General features: G+C 40.6%; 1 protein-coding gene across 1 annotated transcript in view; it reads left to right on the forward strand.

Annotated features, from left to right (window-relative positions):
- Cd163 (CD163 molecule) overlaps window positions 1–1,114 on the forward strand; it is a 24,249-nt gene extending 23,135 nt beyond the window's left edge. The window contains exon 17 of the mRNA XM_005365336.3: window positions 945–1,114. The gene's annotated coding sequence lies outside the window, so the exon portion shown is untranslated. The remainder of the gene's footprint in view (window positions 1–944) is intronic.
- The last annotated feature ends 7,322 nt before the right edge of the window (window positions 1,115–8,436 follow it).

Raw genomic sequence — 8,436 nt, forward strand, 5'->3', positions numbered from 1 at the left:
AGACAGGGTTTCTCCATAGCTTTTTGGTTCCTGTCCTGGAACTAGCTCTTGTAGACCAGGCTGGCCTCGAACTCACAGAGATCCGCCTGCCTCTGCCCGAGTGCTGGGATTAAAGGCGCGCGCCACCACCGCCCGGCATATAGTGCTTCTTAAAGGCAGAGTTTTCCCAGGGAGAAGTTTTTCTGCTCAGGGGTTGGTTAGTTTAGTTAGTCAGGGACAGAGATGACTCTGATTTCAGGACCAAATTGTGTTGCTTTCACTGGCCCATTTTAGTTTTTTTGGTCTATTTTCAGGGCTAAAGCGTATTTCTTTCACTGTCTCTGTTTCTGGGGCCAATGTATGCTTCTTTCGCTTTGGTTTCAGAGTCAGGGTGTTTCTTTGGTTCTGAGTTCAAGGATAATGTGTTCTTTTCACTGGCTCTGGGTTGGGAAGTAAGGTGCTCAGGGATTGGCTGGTTTTCCTGCTCAGGGATTGACTAGTTTTCCTGCTCAGGGATTGGCTGGTTTTCCTGCTCAGGAATTAGCTGGTTTCATGTTTCAGTTGATCAGGGACAGAGTTGGCTCTGGTTTCAGGGCCAAACTGTGTTTCTTCCACTGGCCTTTTTAGCTTTCTGGCTCTAGTTTTGGAACTAGGGCATATTTCTTTCTACTGATTCAAGTTTCAGGGTCAAAGTGTGTTTCTTTGGCTCTAGTTTCAGAGTCTAGTTTCTCAGGGACTGGATTCAGGGCTAAAAGTATTTCTTTCCCTGGCTCTGGGTTCAAAGCAAGAGTGAGTTGCTTAGGCTGGCCCTTTTACCCACCCGTTGTCACATACACTAAAGCTCATAACTCTCTGTGGTTAATCCTCTGTTCAGCAAAGGTTTTCTCATATAAATGAGTTTGGATATATATGGTATGATATGATGCATTCTTCTATGTAAAGAAATGACCTTTTTCTACTTATAGGCTAGGTTGGCGTTTAAGAAACCTTGACATGACAGCTGCCTGAACGGAGCAAGAACCCAGTCCATACATAGATGACCGCAGCTGCATCATCATGTCGCCTTTAGTCTCCTGGTCGTCTGCTGCACTTATAGAAACCCTATTTGTGAATTTGACCACTTGATAGAGATGGGAGATTTTGAGGAGATTAAATAAACAATGTTTTTAACTGACTTAACTTCACTTGTTTGTTCCTTCGTTTTGTTTGCTTGTTTGAGAGAGGATCTCACTATGTAGCCCTGGCTAGCCTGGAGCTGGCTTTATAGATAGACCAGGCTCACCCAGAACTCACAGAGACCTGATTGCCTCTGCCTCCCAAGTGCTGAGATTAAAAATGTATACCTCCACACTTAGTTTAACCTTTTTGTCTTGATTTTTATAAATTTCTGATCGAGTTTTTCTGACTTTTCAGGGTTTCATGAATAGAATATCATCCTTTCATTTAGCATGCTATTTTTCAAATATTATACACTTCCTTCTAGTTGATTTTAAGTAATAAATTTCTTGTAACCCAATTTGAAAAGTCCATTTTCACGTGGATATTTTTTAATAAATGGGTGTGGCCATCAAGTCCATACAGACGCTGTGACTGCCTGTGTAGGGTCTTTAAAAAGAGAAAATGGGGGGAGGGGAGGGGCATGAGAGCAAGAGTGGTGCTGGTTAAGAAGAGGTTTAGAAGAAGTGAGAGTGTGGGTTAGTGTGGCCACATGCATCATAGCCCAGTACCATAGGTCTAAAACTGAAATTAATAATAAAAAAGGAAGGCGGGCTGTACTACGGTCAATTCTTTCTGTGCTATAATTCTGCTCTCTGACAAGGAATGCAGAAAGGTACCTGATAAGGAAACTACTCAGCGGTTTAGTTCCTCAGTCCTCAGGAAGTATCATGGAATCCAAAACCATGCATAAACTCTGAGGCTTCTATATAAATACAGCTACTAAAAAGTAAGCTCATATATTACAAAAATTATCATGGTACTATTTACATAAATATAATGATAAGTATTAACATAAAGACCATATTTAAATCAATTCAGTACTAAGCTTAGCATCTACAAAATGTTGAGTATACCAGTCTTTTATACAATTTATTTTTTAGTTAATTATATTTAAAAATTACAAGCACATTTATCATGGAAATATGACACTTTGAAATAATCACTTAATGTATACTAATTAGCCTGATGGCTAGAACAGGCTAATTAGTATACATTATTTTGCATGTGTTTTTCTGTCCTGAGAACATGTTAAAACCTACTTTCCAGCCAGGCAGTGGTGCTACATGCCTTTAATCCTAACACTTGGGAGGCAGAGAGAGGTGAATCTCAGTGAGCTAAAGGCCAGCATGGTCTACCAAAGCAAATTCAGGACAGCCAGGACTATTACACAGAGAAACCCTGTCTCGAAAGACCAATACAATACAATACATACACACATAAAACCTACTTCTCAGCCATTTTCATATATATAATATATGAATATATATATATAACAAAATATATTTAGTAGACTGCCTTTTACAGTTCAAGCTGGGGAGTCCATAAAATGGTCTTTCACATGCTAGAGTGACTGAAAACAATGACTAGGTCCATAATGATGTGTGTCTTAGCAGCCAAGTGTCAAAGGCCCAGAGTATTCCTGGAGGGCCATGCTGGAAGGCTGGGGAAGCTGGGTTCTTCTGTCAGTGAAGAATGACATCCACAGAGCAGAAGCACTCACTATCAGGGAGACAGGCTGGCAGCCAAAAGCAATGACTCTTTCTTCAGGCTTTCTTGTCTGGGCTGCTGCCAAGAAGTGTGTCTAAGTTGATTTCATATCCAATCAAAACAGCAAGAAAACTTACCCACCATGCTTGCACATCTTCAGCTATATGAGAATATGATATATATTAATATATATATATATTAATCCTGTAGCTTAGAGGTGACCATCAAGCTTCCTGACTCATATTTTTCACTACTCATGTTTTATTTATTGGTGTTGCTTACAATTGTTCTTTTGTTCTTTTTTATTATTATTATCAATTAATTTTTCATTTATTTTTATGCCTGGATCATAGTTTCCCCTCTTTTCTTTCCTCACTTTCCCCCTCCTCTACTTTCCCCCTGCTCCCCCTCCTCCCCTCCCATTCCTCTTTAGGCTCCTGTTCAGGAAGGGGCAGACCTCCCACGAGCATCAGCAAAACATGGCACAACAAGTTGAGGCCAGAAACAAGCTCCTCTCCATGGACCAAGGCTGGGCTAAGCAACCCAGTATGGGGAATCGGTTCCCAAAAGCCAGCTCGAGCACCAGGGACAAGCCCTGACCACTGCTAGAAGCATAAACAGACCAAGCTACACAATGGTTACACACATGCAGAGGGCCTAGATTGGTCCCATGTAGGATCCCTAGATATCAGTCCAGAGTCAGTGAACTCCCAGTAGACCAGGTCAGCTGTCTCTGCGGGTTCCCCATTATGACCTTGACCTGACACCCTCTCCCACCCCACCCCACCCCGTGCCCACTCATACAATCTCTCCTCCCTCACTTCAACAGGACTCCCAGAGCTCAGTCCAGTGCTTGGCTATGGATCTCTGTGTTTGCTTCCATCAGTTACTAGATAAAGGCTCTCTGATGACAATTAGGGTAGTCACTAATCTGATTCCAGGAAATTGCCAGTTCAGTCACCGTCTCCACTATTGCTAGAAGTCTTATTTGGGGTCATCCTGTGGATCCCTTAGATTCCCTGGCACTGAGTTTCTCCCTAACACCAAAATGTGCCCCCCCCATCAAGATTTCTCTTTCATTATTCCCCGCTCCCACCATATACCTCAAGACCCAGCTATATCATCCTTGGGCATATACCCAAAGGTAGCTCAATCATACCACAAGGACACTTGTTCAGCTATGTTCATAGCAGTATCATTCATAATAGCCAGAACCTGGAAACAGCCTAGATGCCCCTCCACCATAAAATGGCTAAAGAAAATGTGATACATTTACAATACAGTGGAATATTACTTAACTGCAAAAAAATGACATCATGAAATTTGCAGGCAAATGGATGCAACTAGAAAAGAAATCATCCTTAGTGAGGTAACCCAGACCCAGAAAGACAAACATGGTTTGTACTCACTCTTAAGTGGATATTAGCTGTAAAGTAAAGAATAACCAGGCTTCTCAACCATTTTAAGGGCTCAATAAATTGTTACAAATCACAGTCACATGTGAAAAAAAAAATGTATCTCTTGAACTTATTCCTCCTACCTGTTGGAGGAGGCCACTTGTTGGTTCCTGGCTGCTCAGCCCCAAAATAATCACACAGAAACTATATGTAACACCCGATTTGGTGTTACACCCTCGGTATAATTCGCGTGCCACTGTACCGAACGTGAGTCAGGCAAGGGCCTGGAGATTGAAAAGAGCACACAGAGAGACCAGGGTCATTCGAAAGGAGATCAGCCGAATGCCGTTTATTCAGCCTTGGGGAAGCCCTTATCTACCTACTGCAGCACAAGGACCCCCACCCAGGCAGGTGGGGAAATTACCATATCTCAAATAGAATGAATGCCCTGCGGCTAACCACCAGGCGGGGCAGGAGGAATATAGGAACTTAACCAGGTGGGGCAAGGGGAAAACAGGAACCAACAGAATGCTAGTCATCTGACTAGAAACTGAATGCGTTCCAGGAATAAGGGTTAAATGCTAGGTCATGCTGACCAGAAATTGTCCTCGAGAAGCACTCCAGGAATAAGGGAGGCCAGGGCCCTACAACTATATTATTTAAATCACTTCTTGGCCCATTAGCTCTATCTTCTTATTTGCTAACTCTTACATCTTAATTTAACCCATCTACATTCATCTATGCATTACCATGAGGTAGTGGCCTACCAGCAAAGTTTCGGCGCGTTTGTCTCCAGTGGCAGCTCCATGGCTTCTCTCTAACTCTGCCCTTCTTTCTCCCAGCTTTCAGTTTAGTTTTCCCCACCTACCTAAGTTCTGCCCTGCTATAGGTCCAAAGCAGTTTCTTTATTCATTAATGGTAATCACAGCATACAGAGAGAAATCCCACATCACCTCTCCTTTTCTGTTTAAATAAAAAAAAGAAGGTTTGAACTTTAACATAGTAAAATTACATAAAACAGTTATCAAGCAAGAATTATAGGTACAATATTTATATCTGTTTTATCTTTTATCATAACTAAGAAAAACTATAACTATAAATTCTTCAACTTCATCAAAGACTCCAAAAGGATATAATATTACCCAAGTAAATAGTAAGTTCATTGTAAGCAACTTCCAAAAACTCTAGAATTAAAAGAGACATCTCACTGCTTGGAAGTCACCCAAAGGTCTTCTGTACAGTTGGGGCATCCATCTTTAGTCTACAGGCCCTTAGTATCCAACAGACTTTTCCATGAAGCAGGAAATTTCAAAGATTTCCTATATAGGAAATAACAAACCTATATTAACAGTTTGTCAGTCAATTTCTTCTGTGCCCTGTAGAATGTCTAGCAGACTTTTTCTATTCTTTCATGACACAGGAACCCCAAAGGGTGGTAGTCTCACCACCTTTTGGCAAGTTCAGCATCATTTCTCTGTGGGTCCTGCATGTATTGTTCATTCAGCAGTCCAGGCAAGAGCAGTTTCCTGCCCGAATGGCTAACCAACTCCACAAGGAGCCTCTTCAATGCCAATCTTCCTCCTGAAGTAATTGATGCTATGCTGCCAGGAGCAGCTGTGTCTCACTGTCATGAAAAGTCCTAAGTTCTTAAAACATTTTAAATGCCATATTCTGTGGTCTTTGAAAGATTTGAAGAATCCCTATCTATCAGAAATGCATCTCTGAACATGACTACAAGCTTGACTATTATAGATGTCATTCTATTTACCTATATTTCTTAATTATACATTACATTATTAAATGAGTTTCACAATCACAATACCTTAATCAAGAGCAGAAATATACATATAACAAGATTGACCTTAAATTTGCATCAATAAACCAAGATCCATACCAATGCAAATCTCTATAGCATACCCGCTTAAATGTAAACAAACATTTATAGACAATATTTGAGAATATGGGCATAGTTCTCTCCAAACTGCTTCCTATTTTTTATTGGGTGAAGTAATTTTTGAGTGGTATTCAAGGCAACCTTTCAGGGGTTCTTATTTCATCAAACCACATTAGCCTGGAATGAATCCACAGCTTCTCATCCTCTGTGGAAACAAAAGAAGAATCTCTTTTTCAAAGCAAAATATCTTTAGACTCAAATTTTGGAATCAAGATACCTCTATGTTGGTTTAACTTAGCAGTCCATACAATGAAATGTTTCTCTGTACTTAGGTCCTTCATAGTCAAAAAAATTCAAAGAAAACATAATAATATACATAAGCTAGACTCTCTGTGAATTTTCCATCTTTACATGGCTTATTTGTTTTTACTGTATTACTTTTTTTTTTTTGGATTTTTTAAGACAGGGTTTCTCCGTAGCTTTTTTTGGTTCCTGTCCTGGAACTAGCTCTTGTAGCCCAGGCTGGCCTCGAACTCACAGAGATCCTCCTGCCTCTGCCTCCCGAGTGCTGGGATTAAAGGCGTGCGCCACCACCGCCTGGCCTACTGTATTACTTTTTAATAGTTATTTTATTATCTTTACTCCTTTAATCTATGACTGTCTGTACTCTGTCTCTTTAAAAACTTTGTTTTATTTTTTATAAACCATTTACTTCTTTTTATAACTCTCTATACTCTTTTTCTTCTCTCTCCCAAGCCTACGTACATTTATCCAACACTGTGACCCATTTAGAGGTCTTTTATGTCTGAATTTGTCTTTATTGTGTATCTGCAATTATTTTCTGACCAGAAGCACTTCTTAAAATGCTAAACCCTTCTTATGAAGTTAAGTTAAGCAGCACCATTGCGAGGGGAAATATGGCACTGCCTGCTTGCCGCCCCCCCCCCAGCCTAGCATAGCAGAGCTGTTTGCTGCCCCTGAGAGCCATGCTCACAGTCCCATTTTTAGGCACCCAGCCACCCTATATTGCCATTAAGCAAGCTGTACCATTCTGTTCTCAAACTCCATTTAAATGCTCCATAGCAGGACCTCCTAAAAGAGTCGGAATTTGTACTAGCAGCATGGCCCAGAAAGCCGGCATTTCAAAAAGGCACAGCTTTTCTGCTGCTGCTGCTAAATCAGGAAAACCTCTCTTAAAGGAGCTACAGCATTAGGCCATGCTTAATTCTGTTTTCTTTTTCTTTTCCTTTCTTTCTTTTTTTTCTGCCTAGAATTCCTTCCCAACCTCTTCAGGTTTTAAGTGGATTTTAGTTGGCCACGTGTGTACCAATTTGTTGTAAGGAAGGCCACTTGTTTGTTCCTGGCTACTCAGCCCTAAAATAATCACACAGAAACTATGTTATTTATAATCACTGCTTGGCCCATTAGCTCTAGCTTATTATTGGCTAACTCTTACATTTTAATTTAATCCATCCCCATTAATCTGTGTATTGCCATGTGGCTTTTTCCTAATTAGTGGTTGAGAGAAGAGGCACCACCTTTTAGTGATGGAGCTGTTCCTGGACCAGTAGTCCTGGGTTCTATAAGAAAGCAGTCTGAGCAAGCCATAAGGAATAAGTCAGTAAGCAGAACCCCTCCATGGCCACTGTATCAACTGCCACCTTCAGGTTCTACTGTTCCAGTTCCTGTCCTGACTTTCTTCACTGATGATCATTGATGTGGAAGTGTAAGGCAAATAAACCCTTTTCTCCCCAACTTGTTGTTGGTCAGGTGTTTCATCACAGACATGGAAACCCTAACTAGGACACAACCCAGTACATCTTAAAGACTCTGGTAACCACCACTCTTCTCTACTCTGAGTTCAATATTTTTATATTCCACACTTACTGTGTTTATACAGTGTCATTCTGTGCAGGTTTATTTCACTTACTATAAAATATCCTCTAGACCTATCATGCTGCAAGTGATGATTCCATTCCTTTTGAAGACTGACCTGTGTTACACTCTAAATAAATATCACATTTTCTTAAATCCAGTCAGGTGACAATGAATGTTTAGGGTCCCTTCTGAATGTTGTTTATTATGAGTAGTGCTGCAGAGACCATATGTGTGTAGCTAGCTATCTCTTTGTCACACTAAATCAGAAGAGGAATTGTAATGTCAAATAGCCATTCTGAGGTTCTGAGGAAGCCCTGTACATTTTCTTTTAAGACGACCCTGTTTACACTCTCAGGAACAGGTCCTTTTCCCACACCTTCACCAATACTTGTTTTCATTTGGTGTGTTTGCTTTTCTTCTTCTATTTTAAATATTTTTTGAAATTAAAATATAATTTCCCCCTTTCGTATTATTCTGCCAATCATTCCTATGTAGTCCTTTGCTCTCTCAAATTCATGGCCTCTGTTCCTTTTATTGTTGTTACCTGTACATGGTGCATGTGTGTGTGTGTGTGTGTGTGTG

The sequence above is a fragment of the Microtus ochrogaster genome, unplaced genomic scaffold (assembly GCF_000317375.1).
Source record: "Microtus ochrogaster isolate Prairie Vole_2 unplaced genomic scaffold, MicOch1.0 UNK1, whole genome shotgun sequence".
NCBI classification, from domain to species: Eukaryota; Metazoa; Chordata; class Mammalia; order Rodentia; family Cricetidae; genus Microtus; species Microtus ochrogaster.